This window comes from Delphinapterus leucas, chromosome 16 (assembly GCF_059928025.1).
Source record: "Delphinapterus leucas isolate spDelLeu-1000000601 "Yukka" chromosome 16, BTC_Dleu_Yukka2, whole genome shotgun sequence".
In the NCBI taxonomy this organism is placed as follows: Eukaryota; Metazoa; Chordata; class Mammalia; order Artiodactyla; family Monodontidae; genus Delphinapterus; species Delphinapterus leucas.
The window spans coordinates 6,326,491-6,348,390 of NC_143144.1; the positions used below are offsets into that span (position 1 = coordinate 6,326,491).

General features: G+C 45.9%; 1 protein-coding gene across 3 annotated transcripts in view; it reads left to right on the top strand.

Annotated features, from left to right (window-relative positions):
- Positions 1-21,900, top strand: part of DISC1 (DISC1 scaffold protein) — a 349,574-nt gene that overhangs the window by 33,836 nt on the left and 293,838 nt on the right. The gene's annotated exons all lie outside the window — the stretch shown is intronic.

Consider the following 21,900-nt stretch of genomic DNA (forward strand, 5'->3'; position numbering starts at 1 on the left):
TCTAATAGGTGTAAGGTGATATCTCATTGTGGTTTTTTTTTGTTTTTTTTTTGCGGTACACGGGCCTCTCACTGTTGTGGCCTCTCCCGTTGCGAAGCTCAGGCTCCGGACGCGCAGGCCCAGTGGCCATGGCTCACGGGCCTAGCCGCTCCGCGGCATGTGGGATCTTCCCGGACCGGGCACGAACCTGCGTCCCCTGCATCAGCAGGCGGACTCTCAACCACTGCGCCGCCAGGGAAGCCCCTCATTGTGGTTTTAATTAGCATTTCTCTGATGATTAACAGTGTTGAGCATCTTTTCATGTGCCTGTTGACCATCTGTATGTCGTCTTTGGAAAAAATGTCTAATGCCTGTTTTTTAATTGGATTGTTTATTTTTTTGATGTTGAGTTGCATGAGCTGTTTATATATGTTGAATATTAACTCCTTATCAGTCATATCATTTGCAAATATCTTCTCCCATTCAGTATTTTGTCTTTTCATATCATTGTTGGTTTCCTTTTCTGTGCAAAAGCTTTTAAGTTTAATTAGGTCCCGTTTGTTTATTTTTGCTTTTATTTCCTTGCTTTAGGGGACAGATACAAAAAAATACTGCTGTGATTTTTGTCAGAGAGTGTTCTGCCTATATTTTCTTCTAGGAGTTTTATGGTTTCTGGTCTTACATTTAGGTCTTTAATCCATTTTATGTTTATTTTTGTATATGGTGTTAGAGAATGTTCTCATTTTATTCTATTACATGTAGCTGTCCAGTTTTCTCAGCACCATATCCATTGTATATCCTTGCCTCTTTTGTCTTGACCATAGATATTTGAGTTTATATCTGGGCTCTCTATTCTGTTCCATTGATCTATGGGTCTGGTTTTAGGCCAGTACCATACTGTTTTGATTACTGTAGCTTTGTAGTATAGTTTGAAGTCAGGGAGCCTGATTCCTCCTGCTCTATTCTTCTTTTTCAGGGTTCTTTTAGCTATTTGGTCTTCTGTGTCTCCATACAAATTTTAAAATTATTTGTTCTAGTTCTGTGAAAAATGCCCTTAGTATTTTTCTAGGGACTGCAATGAATCTGTAGATTGCCTTAGTAGTATGGTCATTTTAACAATATTAATTCTTCCAATCCATGAACACGATATATCTTTCGATTTGTTTGTGTCATCCTCAATTTCTTTCATCAGTGTCCTATAGTTTTCCAAGGAGAGGTCTTTTAACTCCTTAGGTAGGTTTGTCCCACATATTTTATTCTTTTTGATGTTATTATAAATGGGATTGATTCCTTAATTTCTCTTTCTGATAGTTCATTGTTAGTATACAGAAATGCAACAGATTTCTTTCTTTTTTATTTTTTCAGAAGAGTTGTTTTTTAATCAATGTCTTTTTTTTTGCTTTTTATTAATTTATTTTTAACATCTTTATTGGAGTATAATTGCTTTACAATGGTGTGTTAGTTTCTGTTGTATAACAAAGTGAATCAGCTACATGTATACATATATCCCCATATCCTCTCCCTCTTGCCTCTCCCTCCCACCCTCCCTATCCCACCCCTCTAGGAGGTCATAAAGCACTGAGCTGATTTCCCTGTGCTATGCAGCTGCTTCCCACTAGCTATCTGTTTTACATTTGGTAGTGTATATATGTCCATGCCACTCTCTGACTTCGTCCCAGCTTACCCTTCCTCCTCCCGATGTCCTCAAGTCCATTCTCTATGTCTACCTCTTTATCTCTGTCCTGCCCCTAGGTTCATCAGAACCTTTTTTTTTAGATTCCATATATATGTGTTAGCATACGGTATTTATTTTTCTCTTTCTGAGTTACTTCACTCTGTATGACAGACTCTAGTTCCATGCACCTCACTACAAATAGCTCAATTTCGTTTCTTTTTATGGCTGAGTAATATTCCATTGTATATATGTGCCACATCTTCTTTATCCATTCATCTGTCGATGGACACTTAGGTTGCTTCCATGTCCTGGGTATTGTAAATAGTGCTAAAATGAATATTATGGTACATGTGTCTTTTTGAATTATGGTTTTCTCAGGGTATATGCCCAGTAGTGGGATTGCTGGGTCATATGGTAGTTCTATTTTTAGTTTTTTAAGGAACCTCCATAATGTTCTCCATAGTGGCTGTATCAATTTACATTCCCACCAACAGTGCAAGGGGGTTCCCTTTTCTCCACACCCTCTCCAGCATTTATTGTTTCTAGATTTTTTTGATGATGGCCATTCTGACCGGTGTGAGGTGATACCTGTTGTGGCCTCTCCCGTTGCGGAGCACAGGCTCCGGACGCGCAGGCCCAGCGGCCATGGCTCACGGGCTCAGCCGCTCCACGGCATGTGGGATCTTCCCAGACCGGTGCACGAACCTCTGTCCCCTGCATCGGCAGGTGGACTCTCAACCACTGCGCCACCAGGGAAGCTCCTAATTGGAGTTTTGATTTGCATTTCTCTAATAATTAGTGATGTTGAGCATCCTTTCATGTGTTTGTTGGAAATCTGTATATCTTCTTTGGAGAAATGTCTATTTAGGTCTTCTGCCCATTTTTAGATTGGGTTATTTGTTTTTTGATATTGAGCTGCATGAGCTGCTTGGATATATTGGAGATTAATCCTTTGTCTGTTGCTTTGTTAGCAAATATTTTCTCCCAATCTGTGGGTTGTCTTTTGGTCTTGTTTATGGTTTCCTTTGCTGTGCAAAAGGCTTTAAGTTTCATTAGGTCCCATTTGTTTATTTTTGCTTTTATTTCCATTTCTCTAGGAGGTGGATCAAAAGGGATCTTGCTGTGATTTATGTCATAGAGTGTTCTGCCTATGTTTTCCTCTAAGAGTTTGATAGTGTCTGGCCTTACATTTAGGTCTTTAATCCATTTTGAGTTTATTTTTGTGTATGGTGTTAGGAAGTGTTCTGATTTCATTCTTTTTCATGTATCTGCCCAGTTTTCCCAGCACCACTTATTGAAGGGCTGTCTTTTCTCCATTGTATGTTCTTGCCTCCTTTATCAAAAATAAGGTGACCATATGTGCGTGGGTTTATCTCTGGGCTTTCTATCCTGTTCCATTTATCTATATTTCTTTTTTTGTGCCACTACCATACTGTCTTGATTACTGTAGCTTTGTAGTATAGTCTGAAGTCAGTGAGCCTGATTCCTCCAGCTCCATTTTTCTTTCTCAAGATTGCTTTGGCTATTCAGGATCTTTTGTGTTTCTATACAAAATGTGAAGTTTTTTGTTCTAGTTCTGTGAAAATTGCCATTGGTAGTTTGATAGGGATTGCATTGAATCTGTAGATTGCTTTGGGTAGTATAGTCATTTTCACAATGTTGATTCTTCCAATCCAAGAGCATGGTATATCTCTCCGTCTGTTTGTATTGTCTTTAATTTCTTTCATCAGTGTTTTATAGTTTTCTGCATGCAGGTCTTTTGTCTCCTGAGGTAGATTTATTCCTAGGTATTCTATTCTTTTTGTTGCAGTCATAAATGGGAGTGTTTCCTTAATTTCTCTTTCAGATTTTTCATCATTAGTGTATGGGAATGCAAGAGATTTCTGTGCATTAATTTTGTATCCTGCTGCTTTACCAAATTCATTGATTAGCTCTAGTAGTTTTCTGGTAGCATGTTTAGGATTCTCTATGTATAGTATCATGTCATCTGCAAACAGTGACAGTTTTGCTTCTTCTTTTCCAACTTGTATTCCTTTTATTTATTTTTCTTCTCTGATTGCCATGGCTAAAACTTCCAAAACTATGTTGAATAATAGTGTGAAAGTGGGCAACCTTGTCTTGTGTCTGATCTTAGAGGAAATGCATTCAGTTTTTCACCATTGAGAATGATGTTGGCTGTGGGTTTGTCATATATGGCCTTTATTATGTTGAGGTAGTTTCCCTCTATGCCTACTTTCTGGAGAGTTTTATCATAAATGAGTGTTGAATTTTGTTGAAAGATTTTTCTGCATCTATTGAGATTATCATATGGTTTTTACCCTTCAGTTTGTTAATATGGTGTATCCCATTGATTGCTTTGCATATATTGAAGAATCCTTGCATTCCTGTGGTATGTTTAGTAACATATTGTTTAGCCTCCATGTGTTGGTGTTTTTTGCAGTTTTTTTTGCCTGTAGTTGATTTCTAGTCTCATAACACTGTGGTTGGAAAAGATGCTTGATGTGATTTCAGTTTTCTTATATTTACCAAGGCTTGTTTTGTGACCAGCATGTGATCTACCCTGGGGAATATTCCATGTGCACTTGAAAAGAATGTGTATTCTGCTGCTTTTGGATGGAATGTTTTCTATATATTTAAGTCCATCTGGTCTAATGTGTATTTTAAGGCTGGTGTTTCCTTATTGATTTTCTGTCTGGATGATCTGACCATTCATGTAAGTGGGGTGTTAAAGTCTCCTACTACTAGTCTGTTACTGTTGATTTCTCCCTGTATGTCCATTAATATTTGCTTCATGTATTTAGATGCTCCTATGTACATGTATATTTACAATTGTTATATCTTCTTCTTGGATTGATCCCTTGATCATTATGTAATGTCTTTCTTTGTCTCTTGTAACAGTCTTTATTCTAAAGTCTATTTTGTCTGACATAAGTATTGCTACCCTGGCTTTCTTTTGATTTCCATTTGCATGAAATTTTCATTCCATTTCCATTTGCATTTCCATTCCTTCACTGTGTGTCTGTGTGTGCCTTTAGATCTGAAGTGAGTGTCTTGTAGGCAGCATACATTCAACTCTTGTTTTTGTATCCATTCAGCAACTCTGTGTCTTTTGATTGCAGCATTTAGTCCATTTACATTGAAGATAATTATTGATACGTATGGGGCTGTTTCTGTAGATATTTTTTGCTCCTTTCTTCTTCTTTTGTTCTCTTATGATTTGATAACTATCTTTAGTGTTACGTTTGTATTCCTCTTTCTTTTTTGTGTATGTATTTATTATAGATTTTTGGTTTGTGGTTACCATGATTTTTATATTATACATATATATAATTATATATATATATATATATATATATATATATATATATATATATATATATATAATTGTTTTAAGTTCCTGATCTCTTAATTTCAAATGCTTTTTAACAACTTTGCATTTGTACTCTCCTCCCATCATGGTTACATTTTTCTTTTTTTATGCATCTTTATTGGAGTATAATTGCTTTATAATAGTGTGTTCGCTTCTGCTAAGGTTACTGTTTTTAATATCATGTTTTACATTGAATAGTTTTTTGTATCCCTTAACTGCTTATAGTGGATATGGATGATTTTACTACTTTTGTCTTTTCACCTTCCTACTAGCTTTGTGCGTGAATGATTTCGTACCTTTACTGTATGTTTGCCTTTACTGATGAGCTTTTTCCTTTTGTAATGTTCATGTTTCTAGTTGTGACCTTTTCTTTTTAACTTAGAGAAGTTCCTTTAACATTTCTTGTAAAGCTGGTTTGGTGGTGCTGAAGTGTTTTAGCGTTTGCTTGTCTGTAAAGCTTTTGATCTCTCCATCAGATCTGAATGAGAGCCTTGCTGGGTAGAGTATTTTGGGTTGTAGATTTTTCCCTTTCATCACTTTAAATTTATCATGCCACTTCCTTCTGGTCTGAAGAGTTTCTGCCGAAAAATCAGCTGGTAGCTTTATGGGAGTTCCCTTGTATATTATTTGTTGCTTTTCCCTTGCTGCTTTTAATATTCTCTCTTTATGTTTAATTTTTGCCATTTAAAGTACAGTGTGTCTTGGTGTGTTCCTCTTTGGGGTTCATCCTGAATGGAAGTCTCTTTGCTTCCTGGACTTGGGTGACTTTTTCTTTTCCCAGGTTAGGGAAGTTTTCAGTTATTATGTCTTCAAATATTTTCTCAGGTCCTTTCTCTCTCTCTTCTCCTTCTGGGACTTCTATAATGTGAATGTTAGTGTGCTTGATATTGTCCCAGAGTTCTCTTAAACTGTCCTCATTTCTTTTCATTCTTTTTTCTTTTTTTCTGTTCAGCCTCAGTAATTCTCACTACTCTGTCTTCCAGCTCACTGATCCGTTCTTCTGTATCTTTTAATATACCGTTGATTCCTTCTAGTGTATTTTTCATTTTGGTTATTGTATTCTTTATTTCTGCTTGGTTGTTCTGTATACTTTGACTCTGTTAAAAATTTCTGACTTTTCACTCTGTGAATCCATTCTTCTCCCAAGTTCTTTGATCATCTTTACGATCATTACCCTGAACTCTTGGGTAGATTGTCCATCTCCACTTCACTTCATGCTTCTTCTGGGCATTTATCTTTTGTGGAACATGTTCCTCTGTTGCCTTATTTTCCCTAACTTGCTGTTTCTATTTTTGTGTATCTGGTAGGTTGGTTATGTTTCCCAACCTTGGAGAAGTGGCCTGCTGTAGGAGATATCCCGTGTGTCCCAGCAGCACACTCCCCTCTTGTCACCCAAGCTGTATGCTCTAGGGGTTCCTTGTATGAGGGCTGCTTGGGTCCTTCTGTTGTGGGGAGCTATGTGGGTGGTATGGCAGGCTTGGTTGGCCCCAAATCTGGTTGGTTGCCAGGCCCTGCCTTGTGTGGAGGTGGCAGGCCACTGGTTGGCAGGGGCCAGTCATGGGGTGGCAGACTGCCAAACCCTGGGGGCCTAGGGCCAGTGCTGGCTCACTGATGGGCAGAGTCAGAGTCCTGGAGACTCTGGGGCTGTTGTCCCTTCATTGGTGGGTGAAGCCAGGTCCTGGGGTCGGTGCTGGTCTGCTGGTAGGCAGAGCTGGTCTTGAGTCTGGTTGCAGGGCTCAGGGGTCCCTGAGGTGGTGTTGGATTGCTGGTGTTTGGGGGCCAGTTACTGCACAGTTGGGTGCAGGGTCTGGGATGTCATGCTAGTGGGCAGGGCCAGGGCCCAGCCTGTTCCAGTGTAGGATCTGGCCTGCCGGTGGGCGGGCTGTTTCCGCAGGCTCTGGGACTGGGGTTTTCTTGCGTCTGGTGTCTGCCCCTGGTGGGTAAGGCTGCTCTGGAGACTAGAGCAGGCTCCCTGGGGCTGGTATGTGCCTGCTCACTGGTGGGTGGGGCTGGGTCCTGGGCCTTCTGGTGGACAGGGCCATGTCCAGAGGGGTCTGTGGGCTCAGGGAGTCTTAAGGCAGCCTGTCTGCTGGTAAGCAGGGCTGTGTCCCCACCCAGTTAGTTGCTTGACCTGAGGTACCCCAGCACTGGCCCCTACAGACTGTTGGGCCAGGGCAGGGCTGGGTCCTGGGGCTAATAGCTGGAGGGAGGATTCCACAGTGGCCCTTGCCAGCCCAGTGTCCACGTGGTAGAATGAGCTCCCCCAAACACCTGCCACTGGTGTCTGTGTCCCCAGGGTGAGCTGCAGTTGTCTCCTGCCTCTCCAGGAGACGCTCCGAGATCAGCAGGTAGGTCTGACCCAGGCTCCCCTCAATTCATGGCTTTCTTCCCTGGGACTCGGAGCATGCGAGATTTTGTGTGAACCCTTTAAGAGCGGAGTCTCTATTCCCTCAGCCCTCTGGGACTCCGGAAAGTATGCCCTGCTGGGCTCTCGAAGCCAAATGCTCTGGGGGCTCATCTTCCTGGTGCAGGACCCTTGGGCTTGGGAGACCGATGTGGGGCTCAGACCCCTCACTCCTTTGGGAGAACCTCTGCAGTTGTAATGATTCTCCAGCTTCTGTGTCTCCCACCCGGGGGGGAACCTGACTGTATCGCGAGTCCGCCCTTCCATAGCTGTCTTGTCGTGGTTCCTTCTTTACGTCTTTAGTTATGGAAGAGCTTTTCTGGTAGGTTCTGGTCTTTTTCATCGATGGTTGTCCTGTAAGTAGCTGTGATTTTGGTGTGCCCGTGAGAGAAGGTGAGCTCAGGGTCCTTCTACTTCGCCATCTTGGCTGATCTCTCTCTACTGTCTTTTTTTAAAAAGAAATTTATTTATTTTATTCATTTATTTTTGGCCACATTGGGTCTTCGTTGCTGTGCGCGGGCTTTCTTCAGTTGCGGCGAGCGGGGGCTACTTTTTGTTGCGGTGCACGGGCTTCTCATTGCGGTGGCTTCTCTTGTTGCAGAGCACGAGCTCTAGGTGTGTGGCTTCAGTAGTTGTGGCACGTGGGCTCAGTAGTTGTGGCTCGTGGGCTCTAGAGCGCAGGCTCAGTAGTTGTGGTGCGTGGGCTTAGTTGCTCCGTGGCATGTGGGATCTTCCTGGACCAGGGCTCGAACCCGTGTCCCCTGCATTGGCAGGTGGATCCTTAACCACTGCGCCACCAGGGAAGTCCTGGACATGATTTACTGTTAATAAACCCATGTAGGCTCTCTCCATTGGTAAGTGCTCACAAACAACCCTGTTACTGATCTTCGGCAGCTCATCTGGTGTCTGTGTCCTGCTCATTGATCTGAAATCGCTGGGCTTCAATTTGCAGGAATGATCTGTTTCCTTTTTTAGAACCCGGCAGGATGCTTGTGTGTTTCCAGTCTGTCGACCTTCTCCTGTTCTCCCATATTTCTCAAAGAACACCTCAGCCATTGCCCGATCTCATTTTCACGTTCCTTTAGTATAATAAGTGAATTAAATCCAATTTATTACCCAGGATTGCCTCATTTGTTTCAAAATAGGCTGTGTACAGAGGAAGCTCTATTCCCTTAGCGAGAGTTAACTCAAGGTTTAAAACCCATTCTAGAGAAAAACAGACTCATCTAGTTTGTTTTCGCTATTAAACATGTTTTTTGAAAAAGGAATCGGCCTTTTGATATTGCTGGAAGTTGAGAAAAGTAGCCTAAAGACCAAAAAGGTAAATAAAGAGAGAGAGGGAGACAAAACACTTGATTCTGAGTGTTTAGAAAAAAGTGTGAAATGTCATTCTTTCCCTTAACCGTTCCCTTAAGGAAAATGAGAAGATTTTCAAAGCAATGGCTGGTTGAGGCATGTACGTGGCAAGGATTTCTGTAGCTCTAGGAGAAAATATAGATCAACTAAAGTCTTCAGGAGTTTCTTCTGTGTGTCAGAAATTGCTTGCAGTTTGTCTGATATTTTTCTGATAGTTTGGAAATCTCCATGGACTTCTGTGCTTTTATGGTCACCCATTTATTTTCTCTTTCCTAATAGGGTAGACCCTAGTAGGAAGATAGGAAGAGGAAAAAAAAAAAAAACCTAACACAAAACTAACTCTGAAGCAGACTGTTGGACTACATTGAATAACACTATCCAGGAAAATTGTAAGGTGTTATTAGAATACAGTGATGACTTAGGTGCCCAGAAGAACTTGGGGAAAGAAGCTAATTTTCTGAGCCCATATCACCGCTTATCATAAGCTCTGATGGGCTTTTGAAAATCCCCGTTAGTGATTTTATCGTATCCTTAGAACAGTCCTTCAAGGTATGGGGGTTATGCCCATTTTATACCCAAGTAAACCGAGGCACAGAAGGGCTAAGTAACTTTCTTGGACCCCTCAGATGGGAGCCAACAGAATCCAGCTCTTGTTTGTGGTGCCAGACCCTCTCTCTGAGTCTTGAACTGGTGATCTCATATCTGACAGATGAGATGAGTCATCTCTGGAGGTAACGCAGGGCTTGTCTGTAGACACTGTGCCCTCAAGGTGACTTGACTACAGTCTCAGGAAGGCAGGACTGGAATACAAAACTGACATCTCACACACTGTATGGGTCTAATCTGAAGAAAGATGCTAGGGCTCCCCACTTGCAAGGAGGAGATTGTTAACACTCCCCAGGGGAGAAAACCGAGCTCGGAGAAGGTTTACTTTGACAAGCCAAGGAGCTCTGAGGGGCAGAGGTAGGTTCAGACTCTATTGAGAAGGTCATTCTGCTTCCTTCAAGTCCTGTCACCCCTGGGATGCTGAGCCTTAGTTTCTTTTCTAGAGATGGTTGATTGTAGGGCCCGGTCTCTGTGGGTGGCTTGAATTCCCACGTGCGCCCGCCGGGACGTTGCATCCCTCGACGCACACGCACCTCCCTGGGAAGCCTGGACTGCAGGACTGATTTCCCCTGGTGACCTAGCTCAGTGCTGGCCTGGGCCCGGCTGTGATATCTGAGTGTGTCATCACCGTACTGTGAATGCCAGGCCTCAGGGGAGCGGCCAGCACCTCTAGCTCTTTGCCTCCTCTGGCAGATGGTCCTGATCTGAGAGTTTATGTGATACCCTTCTGATAGCAGTGGCTGGTGAAGACACTCGCATCTCATCTTCATAAAAAAAAAAAAATCACTAAATATGCCACTTTGAGAACAAAAGCTTTCAAAGGGAATCTAGCGAGGGTGTTTAGTTGCTTTCCACAGTGTGGAAACATTGATATAACCAAAGTGCACTTCAGATATTTAAGCGTCAAAGCATCCGTGGAGAATTATTCTTCACAGTAAGATGTATTGCTTTGTTCAAGATGATTCCAGAGCGAAGAGGCACTATAAAGGCAAGAAGAGACAAGATTTCTGTATAATTAGTTTGCGCTGGATGAATGGAGAGGGGTACTTGAAAACAGTTTGCTCTCTTAAACATCCTCAGTATTCCCCCACTGTCATCTTCCAGAAAGCAGGACTGTTTCAACAAACCCCTTCTTTGTAGGTGGTGCAAAGGTTAACTCCAGTCCAGCCTATGCCTAGTTTTAATCAACTCAAAACACTAATGGTGTTTGAGTCAATCGGAAAGATTTGAGCTTTCTGGATGGAGAGATGACCTCTTAAAACCTGGAAGCTATATATAGTATCTCAATCTGAAGTGAGAGACCGGAAAAGTTTTATGAAGAATCCTCAAGTGTAGACAAAAGACAATCATATTCTGTTATAAAATGTTTCCTTACGTCTGAGACCAGTTAAGTGACAGGTCACCCTCAGTACCCACCCCCGTGCTCAGAGCTGCTTAGAGTACCTTTATACCCTAGGAATTATTTAATGCCAGTTTCTGTCTTACTTCTTCACACCAGTGCACCAAGGTCTGATATTGGAATGTAGAAAAAAAAAACCCAAATTTCCTCTTGTTTTCTAGTAGGATCATAGAGCAGACATTTGCAATGCGATAATTGTATCATTTTTAAGGTCAGGCATTTAAAGTGGCACAAACCTTTGATGTGGGCTTAAATTCTGAGTATTATAAAAATTGAGTGCCAAGCAGGGACTTCTTGAAAGACAGTCTAGTCCCTAGGGTACTACTTATGTGTGAAGTACTGACAACTTAAGATCATTTTTTAATAAACACATCTCAAATTTGGCATGCAAAGCGGGGCATTTAGAAGGCTTTGAAAATAAGCCCATGCATAAAATATACGGCATTAAAAAGGTAACTGTGAACTTTAGAGATGACTAGCCTGAGCAAAGCTCTCTTTTGTTAGGGTGGATGTGAGAGCTTGCAGCTCTTTGCTGCAAAAATAAGAGCAGAAACTTAAGTTGTTTTGAAATAACAGCTACAGAGAGGGCTCCTTCTGGTTCATCCATATTTTATTAGGGCAGCAGTTAAAAAATTCATTAGAGACACCCATCTGTAGTTAACAGCACTCTTGAGGGAGTTCAGCTGCTGATCAGATTTTGAGTAGCACTTTACATGGAAAGAAAAAGACAATAGTTTATGAGCATTAATAGCACCGTGGAGAGAGGCTGCTCAGTGATTTCAGAGCAAGCCCTTTCACGGGGTTTATGAGTCTCTAACTGCTAAATTCCTCAACTACCTGTTTCAAGTGGAGGAAGGCGATCAGGGGTAAACAGGAGAGAAAACGGCTCAGGACATTGGATCAGAGAGTTGGGCCGGTATTGGCCAGCAACAGAGCATGGGTTGAGTGTCCAGAGACACCACACTGGATGCCGTGTGTGTGTGTGTGTGTGTGTGTGTGTGTGTGTATGCCCTGTGTGTATGTGTGTGCCGTGTGTGTGTGTGTATGCCCTGTGTGTGTGTGCCCTGTGTGTGTATGCTGTGTGTGTCGTGTGTATGTCGTGTGTGTATGCCGTGTGTGTGTGTATGCCGTGTGTGTGTATGCTGTGTGTGCGTATGCCGTGTGTGTGTATGCTGTGTGTGTATGCCGTGTGTGTGTGCCGTGTGTGTGTGCGCCGTGTGTGTGTATGCCCTGTGTGTATGTGTGTGCCGTGTGTGTATGCCGTGTGTGTGTGTATGCCGCGTGTGTGTATGCTGTGTGTGTGTGTATGTCATGTGTGTGTATGCCGTGTGTGTGTGTATGCCGTGTGTGTGTGTGTATGCCGTGTGTGTGTATGCCCTATGTGTGTGTGTGTGTATGCTGTGTGTGTGTGCCGTGTGTGTATTTCGTGTGTGTGTGTATGCCGTGTGTGTGCCGTGTGTGTGAGTATGCCCTATGTGTGTGTGTGTATGTTGTGTGTGTGTATGCTGTGTGTGTGTATGCCGTGTGTGTGTGTATGTCGTGTGTGTGTATGCTGTGTGTGTGTATGCCGTGTGTGTGTGTGTATGTCGTGTGTGTGTATGCTGTGTGTGTGTATGCCGTGTGTGTGTGTCGTGTGTGTGTATGCTGTGTGTGTGCCGTGTGTGTGTGTATGCCGTGTGTGTGTGTCGTGTGTGTGTGTGTCGTGTGTGTGTATGTCGTGTGTGTGTATGCTGTGTGTGTGTATGCCGTGTGTGTGTGTATGCCGTGTGTGTGTATGCCGTGTGTGTGTATGTCGTGTGTGTGTGTCGTGTGTGTGTATGCCGTGTGTGTGTATGCCGTGTGTGTGTGTATGTAGTGTGTGTGTGTATGCTGTGTGTGTGTATGTCGTGTGTGTGTATGCCGTGTGTGTGTATGTCGTGTGTGTGTATGCTGTGTGTGTGTATGTCGTGTGTGTGTGTCGTGTGTGTGTATGTCGTGTGTGTGTGTCGTGTGTGTGTATGCTGTGTGTGTGTGTATGCTGTGTGTGTGTGTGTATGCTGTGTGTGTGTGTATGCCGTGTGTGTGTATGCTGTGTGTGTGTTGTGTGTGTGTATGTCGTGTGTGTGTATGTCGCGTGTGTGTGTCGTGTGTATGTCGTGTGTGTATGTCGTGTGTGTGCCGTGTGTGTGTATGCTGTGTGTGTATGCCGTGTGCGTGTGTGTGTATGCTGTGTGTGTGTGTATGCTGTGTGTGTGTCGTGTGTGTATGCCGTGTGTGTGTATGCCGTGCGTGTGTGTGTATGCCGTGTGTGTGTGTGTATGCTGTGTGTGTGTATGCCGTGTGTGTGTGTGTATGCCGTGTGTGTGTGTGTGTGTGGGCATGCTGGCCCCCAGCGGCCTCCTCAGTACAGAAAACAGCTTACAGTCAGAGCTGAGGCCGCTCGGGTTTGGCTTTGCCTTAAATTCCGCCTACAGGTGGCCATGTCCAGGTGCCTTGGTTTTAGGGTGATATTCTTGTCTTTGCTCTATGCCTGAATTGCAAATAAAGATAGTTTTTGAATGGTTGCTCTGTGCCAGGCACGGTAGACAAATTCATAACCTGCTCTACCCTCCCAGCAATGCCATGAGGTGGAGTCCCAGGTGACAGACCAGACAATGCAAGCAGCAGAGAGGCAAGTAACCCAACAACACTCACTCAGAAGTGGCAGAGCTAAATTTTACACTCAGGTAATCTGTCTCCAGAGCCCATACTGTTTCCTACTGCAAAATACAGGTCCATGAATCGTGTGTGTGTGTGTGTGTGTGTGTGTGCTTTTTAAATAAACTTTTTATTTTGGAATACTTATAGATTTATAGAAAAGTTGTAAAGATAATACAGAGTTCCCTTCATCCAGCTTCCCCATGCTAAAAGCTTTATATATATGATTTTATATATATATAAAATCATGGTAGGGTCATTCAAAATAAAAACTTAACATTGCTACAATGAACTAAACTACAGATTTTATTCGAGTTTCACCCACCAATCTCCTTTTGTTGTTCCTGTATCCAATCCAGGATCCCACACTGCATGTTGCATGTGTGGGTTGTGACCCTTAAACACCAAAGTGGGCTGAACGTTGAGCCACGTTTGGGCCCTGAGTCAGGAGACTGCAGGCTGGGGAAGTGAGACATTGCGTGGCAGCCGCCGGCCTCGCGCCTCTTTGGCATGGGCGGTCACGTCGTGGGACCCAGGGCTCCCACGGTCTGATCGAAAGCGGAAACCCTGTGTGGGGAGAAGATTTAGAACAGACGTATGGGGACAAGTTTTACATACAAAGCCGACTTTGTCCACGCGTAGCATTTCAGGAAACAAGAGAGGAAGATTCTGCAGAGAGACACGGTCTGCAGTGCTGTGAATGTTAAGTTTGTGATAGGCTTGAACTCCAAGTGTGCTGGGAGGTTACACAGGACTCCCCCTCAAGCAGAGGCTCCCAGCCCTGCTGCCCGTGGAGTCATCAGGCGAGCGTCCCCAGGACCCAGGTCTGAGTCTCCCTCCCCACCTGTGTGACGTCATCCGCCTGGGGTGTGGCCTGGACTGTGGAACGTTTAAAAGATGACATTTCAAAGTGACTCTAATGTGCAGCTTTGTTTGGGAACCACGGATCCAAAGTTTCAGCGTTTCAGCTGCAGAGCCAGAGCCGAGGATGGTGGTGACCATGAGCGGGGCTGGACACAGGGGCTGCATGTCCCTAACCCAACACCTCCTGGAATCACCAGTGGCTTCCTTGGGTCCCTTCTGGTTCTTTCTTTCCCGAGCCCTCCTCTTCTTCCAGAATTCCTCCCTAGATGGCATTGTCCACTCTCCTGCCTATTCTGCTCGCACAGGGTGAGCTTCCAACCCTCTTCTCTCCAGCGCAGGGCCCTGCCTCGCCCCGCCTCCACCTGGAAGCCCTCCGGGCCTGCACACAACCTTCTGGTCCCTCTTCCCCAGTGGCCTCGCCCTGCCTGCTCCCAGCCGTCGTGACTTCCTTCTTCATGCCGTCATACCTCCGTTCCTGAGTACTTGCTGTTCGTTCCACCCGCCATGGCCTCACCCTCCTTTTTGGCTTCTGGAGCCTCATCCTTTCGGTTCACCTCCAGGGGCACCTCCTCCCTGAGCCTTCCCCCGCCTCCTGTGTGGGGTTGCTCACAGCCTGGCCTGTGTCTGCTTCTGGGTATTTCTGCCTTCGTGCAGGGACCGCAGCTTTGAAAAACTGGCATAGAATATCTCACAGTTATAAAACTTATATATATGTGTCTGCTGTATAATTATACATTACATATGTATAATTGCATATACCGTTGGAGAATGGTAACACAGTCAGCACCCATGTAACCACCACCCAGCTTGAGAAGTGGAATATTACCCTTGAAATCCCTCCTGCATCCTGTCCCCCTCCCCCGACCAGTTTATGCTGTTGTTTATCATACTTTTGCTTTTCTTCATACTTTTAGCACATCATTGTGTCCTGTGTTCCGAGCAGAAGAGTCTGTTCAGTTTCATTGACTCAGGGCTGACGCTGTAGCCAATTAAATCGCAATTCAGCCCTTCCAACGGCAAGACTGTTATAAGTGATGTCAGCAGCCCCGGAGTCAAAGCCCCTGGTCCTTGGGTGACCAGGAGGCTGACGGGAGAACAGACAGAGCTTTGCTCTTACAGGGGCCCCGAGCCTGCACACCTGTTGGCGTGTGTACCTGCAGCGCACGCGGCTTGGAAGATGACGGTGATGCTAGATCAGGACAAAGGGGCTCTGCTCGCCCAGGGCAGCTGACGAGTAATCATGTCTGGGGAACAGCCTGCCTTTCAAGGGGATGGAGAGTGTCAGCTTGTGAATTCGAGATGTCGGCAAGCCCGATGCACGATTCTGTGGCGGTTACTGGCTGGTTTGGGGGGCAGATTTGGAAGGGAGGGGCCAGGGAGGACTCTTCCCTTGTGTGACATTCCCTGTCTCTGTCTATATATGTTCCTATAAATATTTGTGTATGTATGCACACGCTTGCATGTGTCTTTTTATTAGACTCAGGCATGTGTGCACCCATGAGCGCGCATGTGCGTGCACACACACACACACACACACACACACACACACACACACACCCTGGTCCTACCTGCCCATAGACGGTGCTGTTGAAAACATACTTCCTGTTGGACTTCTAGTTTTAGCCCCGACTGAGGCTTAGGTTCTTGAGGATGGGGCTGGCTTGTGTTGGGTATGGGGATGTTTTATATGGATATGAGCGTAATAGTGGAAGATGACAAGGAAAAAGAAAGACATTGCAGACCTAAGGGATGTTTTCAAAAATGTAGGCATCGGGGTAACTAGTTAGGATGCTTCTGGAAGGGGTTCTTTGTAGAAAGATTGATATTATCACTCATTTGGCCCTGAAGTATTTCTGTGTCTAAATGTTTGTCGGGGGAGGGTGCTGGAGGGTAGGCAGTGTGCCTATAACGCTCAGAGGACAGTGGGCTCCTTGCTTGTTGTCACGTAAGAGACCTGGGATGGACGTGGTGTGTGAAGCAGAGGGCCTCTCTCCTCTGTGTGCTGCAGGCTTGTTTTTGCCCTCGGTTTGGTGCCTCCTGACTGCTCTCCTTGTGTCCTTTCTTGCTCCCGTCTGGTCTGTTCTCCACAGAGGATCTCTTAAAATATGCACATGGGATCCTGTCTCTCTCCAAAGGCCTCCCATAGCTCTTGGGGCAAAAACCCAGTCCCGATGCAGCCCACAGGCACTGCAGTGTCTGGCTCCATCCTGTCCCCTGCCCGTCACCAGTGTCGCCCACCTGCCCCTCCAGCCCCGTTCCTTCCTCTCTCAGACTGTTCCCAGCAGCCTCCCCTGGGACCTCCCTATACCTCCCGCTCACCTGTCAGGTCGCAGCCAAATGCCACTCCAGGACCCCGCTTGACAAAGCCAGGGGCCCTGTCCCCTGTGGCTGGCCACCACCGATCTGTCCGTCATTCTCCCCATCCGTGTTCATCCATGTGGTTGCCACCTGCCCCCTGCCCCGCCCCCAGGATGACCAACCCCAGGAGGGCGGGACCTCTGTGACCACTCACCGTGCTTCCTCTAGGACAGGGTTTGGGTCCTCCGAGAGGCAGATGCCGAGAGGGGGCGAGACATGGGAGAGCTTTTTTGTTTTTATCTAATTAATTAATTAATTAATTGTTTTTGGCCATGCTTCCCCGCGCCATGTGGGATCTTAGTTCCCTGACCTGGGATCGAACCCGTGCCCACTGCAGTGAAAATGCAGAGTCTCAACCACTGGACCACCAGGGAAGTCCCAGAGACCAGGGAGAGGTTGAGGGAGATGCCACTGAAGGATAAGGGAGGAGGCAGGAGAGCCTGCCGAGGACCCCGGGATGGAAGGGAGGAGGTCTCACAAGCAAGAAAGTTCTGGTCCGGCTCATGGGGAGCTCTCGGGCCCAAGTTGGTTGTCAGAGTCATCCTGAACCCCCCGGGCCTGGTCCGTGTTCACCCCATCCTTCCCTTCCACCCCAGGAGGTGAGTTTTGGGGTGGCACATACATTGGGGAACGCTCTGGGGCTCAGGGAGTCCTCTGCTTTGCTGAAGGTCAGAGAAACGTCACGTTAATCGACTGAGCCAACTAGGGGAGCCACTCATTTAACTTCAAATGGAATTCTCCTTCCTCTGTGGTTGAGTAGCCATTCCATCTGCGACAAGTTTTGTGCATGACTTACATCCCCTGCTGGATCATAAGAAATCTGGGGGCGGGGGCGGTGTCCTGCCCTTGTCTGCACCCCCACCCAGCATCCCATGTTCAAACAGGACCGGTTTTGTTGACATGGATCGCACAGTTAAAAGGGAAACGTGGTGAAACTTGATTTATTTCGCACCTGCACTTGTCCTGCTCACGAGGTGCTTATTACGGTGACCTGAAGGCACTTCCGAATCCCCAGGTGCTCTCTGAACTATCCGGGAAAGATGAACTTGTGCTCAGTTGCTCAGTCGCTCAGGCAGGTGTTTGTGCTTAGTGTATCTGATTGGGTTCTGGTTCTTGGAAAACAAGTTAATCCACAGGGATGTGTGGTTTCTTTATGACTCAGAACCTTTGGTTCATCTGAACGTTTTATAAAAGTGTATGCCCCGACCATGACAAACAGGATTAAAATTCCTTCCATGCAAACAATAAATTCATTCATGTTTCCACTGTGCATTTATACCCAGGTCACATTTCGTAAAGTGTTTGTGTGTTTGCTTTTCTCTTAACTATTTTTTGCGTCCTCAGCAGTGGCCTCCGAGCCCCTGTGTTTACACTTCCCAAGGCAGACGTGCTTTCCCCACGGGGCCTTAGAGTCACCGAGGAACTTGCCCAAGCCCACATGAGCATTTTGTGTAGATTTTAACTTTGGGGCTTGGTTTTAAGATCTTCTGAGTAAATTCACGAGTATCATTTTTTTAAATTGCATATTTGAGATTTCCTATTCAAAAATGAGTATGATCTGACTGACTTATATTGATGCCTTCTCTGTATACTAGGATTTTCGGGGGGAATTGTAAGGACTTCAGGAAGCTTATAAGTAGCGTAAGTTGGGGACAATTTATATACAGCAAAGAAGATAACTGACAGTGCTGGGTTTTAATAAATTGGGGAGAGGAGTGGTGTGGCCTCGTGGTGAAGGCCTGGGAGCTGGGTGATCTGGACGAAGTAGTTGATGGGGAAGGGGCTGGAGGATGGGGGGGGATTTGCAGAGATGGAGGGAGAGCATTAGAGGCAGGGCAGACAGGATTCTTGCTGACCTGGCTGGTAACATCGGCTTTCTCCAATTTTTCCCATACGTTATGTAAGTAGGCACTCCTGGGTACCTTATGCAGACTGTATATGGAAGCCCTTTGACATCTGGGTTTAGTCGAAGCCCCTGTCTTTCACTTCCCTTCAGTCTCAGAGCTCTCTGGGACGGATGGGGGTGGAGTGGGGATCCCACATAAACAGGGACCTGCAGGTCTGCACCATGGGAAGGAAGTAAGACACCTGCGCTCCCCTCCCTAGAACCTGTTATGGAGCGTGGGCTGCACGGGACGGAGAAGGTTGCCTGAAGCTTTGTCTCCACCCCAGCCTTTCTGGGGCCAGATGGGCAGAATGGAGCCATCTCTGGGATTTACAAAGAACAAAGGGCACGGCTGGTTTCTGGGCCTTCCCTCGTCTTGCCATGATTGACTTCCTGTACCCTCGAATCTCTGTTCCCAGAGCTGACTGCAGCAGGGTGTCAGGAAGGAATCTTCCTCTCAAGCTCTGAATGCATCATAACCCTTTCTCAAATGCCGGGTGTGTAGGCAGGGCTTGGATTTCAGGTCAGATTGCAGGCAGGATATATAAGTAATAATTGGTTTCTGGCCAGAGGGACATCATAAACTTCCTCAAAAAATAAAAATTAAAAAAAAGTGGAAAGGGGAACTTTGGTTATGGGGAACTGGGGTTTTCCCTAGAGATTTCAGAGCAGCCGTGTGCCCCGTCTGGGTTTCTTCTGATCGTTCTAGCTCATTCCAGAGGTGCCCTCTGGATCCGACTCTGTCAGCTCCTCCGCCCTCTCTGGAGGGTGAGGATTGATAGTGTGTGACAGTCTTTGTTTCTGAGGCCACCTTCTGGAAGGCTCACACCCGGAGTGGGGCATGTCTGGAGCACAGGTGGGTTCAGAGGCTGGGCCACCCCCATTCCCGACCGCTGCCTCTCGCTGTGGCCTGACAGCATCTTACCAGAAACTCCTCCCACCCCCAGGAACACGGGCTCCCCTCGGGGAACTGCTTGGCACGGCAGCTGGACCTGGCCTGGGGGGGACTTCGGACCCTTAGTTGAGTGGCTTTACGAAGGGCTACTCGGGCCCAAGGGCCCAGAGGCATTTGAAAAGAAATGAAATTTCAAGCAAATTATTTTCCACTTAGCATTGCTTTTTAACTTCAGAAGGGTTATTTGGGTGATTGGACTTGTATACAAAAATTAGTTAGAAGTCTCTTTAAGCCAAAAGACAATATGGATGTCACAGGACTTCGTTCTCAAGATATGAAATTGCTGGTTCGTTTTCCTTTGGTAACTGAAGCCAGGATCCAGTGCTCTCTACTTCCTTCTGGATTCCTTGTTCTTGAAAAACTGTTTTGCCGGTTCTCGGGTCAGAGGAGAGTTCGTCCTTCTAGGCCTCCCTTCGCCCTGTCCCGAGCCCCTGCAGCTCTGTGCTGACTGCCCCATTGGTGCAGGCGCGAGAGCCCTGAGGGAAAGGACGGGTCTCCTTGGGACCGGAGAGTATGGTGACGCCATTTGGTCTATTTAATTTTTTTTTTTATTGTGGTAAAATACATATAACATAGAATTACCCTCTTAACCATTTGTAAGTGTGCAGTTCAGTGGCATTCAGCACATTCCCGCCATTGTGCAGCTGTCACCACCATCCATCCACAGAACCTTCTCATGTCCCCGAACTGAAGCTCTGTCCCCACTGGACACTAACTCCCTCTGCCCCCCCCAGCCCACTGCCTGCCTCTGGCCCCTGGCAACCGTCCTTCTACTTTCTGTCTATGAATTTGACTTCTCTAGGGACCTCAGATAAGCGGAATCAAACTATATTTGCTGTTTTGTGACAGTCTTATTTCACTTAGCATCTTGTCCTAAGGATTGAGGTTCACCCATGTTGTAGCCGGTGTCAGAATTTCCTTCCTTTATAAGGCTGAGTAATTTCCCACTATGGATAGACCATGCTTTCTCCATCCATTCATTGAGGGATACTTGGGTTGCTTCCATATTTGTCTATGGTGAATAATGCCACTAATGAAGACGGGTGTACAAATATCTCTTTGAGATGTGATTTCAAGTCTTTTTTTTTTTTGCTGTACGCAGGCCTCTCCCATTGCAGAGCACAGGCTCCGGACGCGCAGGCTCAGTGGCCATGGCTCACGGGCGCAGCCGCTCCGCGGCATGTGGGATCCTCCCGGACCGGGGCACGAACCCGTGTCCCCTGCATCGGCAGGCGGACTCTCAACCACTGCGCCACCAGGGAAGCCCATGATTTCAATTCTTTTGGGTATATACCAAGAAGTGGAATTGTCGGGCCGTGTGGTAATTCTATTTTTAATTTTTTGAGGAATTTTCATACTCTTTTCAGCTATACCATTTTATATTCCCACCTATAGTGCACACTGGTTTCAATTTTTCCACATCCTTATCAACACTTGTTATTTTCTCCGTGTGTGTGTGTGTGTGTGTGTGTGTGTGTGTGTGTGTGTTTAGTAGTAGCTAGTAGCCATCCTAGTGAGTGGTCCAATTTGGCCTATTAATGATCCCTCTGTACATTTTCTATACATTTTCCATATGTCCTTTTCTGATTCCAGCTTTGCATGGAAGAAAAGAAAAATAAATGAAGAAAAAAGAAAATTCTTTCTTCTGACTTTCTGTCATTTCAAGTTGTCATCCTAAGTGATATACTTTGAGGCAAAGGGTACAGAAAGAGCGTGTGTTTGGGGCTCAGATGGGCCCCAGTCTGTCCATCCGTCCATGCATCCATCTATCCATCCATCCATCCATCCATCTATTCTACCTTCCCTCCATCTATCCATGCATCCATTCATTCATTCACCATTTATCGAGCAACTTAGATGCAGGGCACGATCATAACACAGTGGTACCCTAGATGCCCAGTGCTGTCTGTGTACCATGACGAGGACGCTGGGAGCATCTGTGTTCTGGGAGGTGGGGAGAGATGCGTGGACCCGCCGGGGACCTGTACTCCGCTTCTTGCCACAGGCTGTGCGTATGTACGGCTGTGCTTCGTGCTGTCTGCTCCCGCTTTTACCCTCCCCATCCAGTCTCATTTGAGGTGCGGCAGGGCCCCAAAGTGAGAGCACTGTGTGGGCTGAGTCAGGAGACTTTGGCCCTGGTCACTCGGCCACTTGCAGCTTTAATGTCTCTGAGCCTCAGTTTCCTTAATGATGAAAGGAAAGTTATGATTCCCGGTCTGCTTGATTCACATGACTTTGGTAGGGAGCAAAGGAAAGTAATGTGGATGAAGACACATCATGAGTAACAGGGTGCTTTAAAATGTTGAAATAGTAACTGACACTTTCATTGCACTTATGAGCGCCAGGCACTGTTCTGAGCTTCCTGCCTCTAGT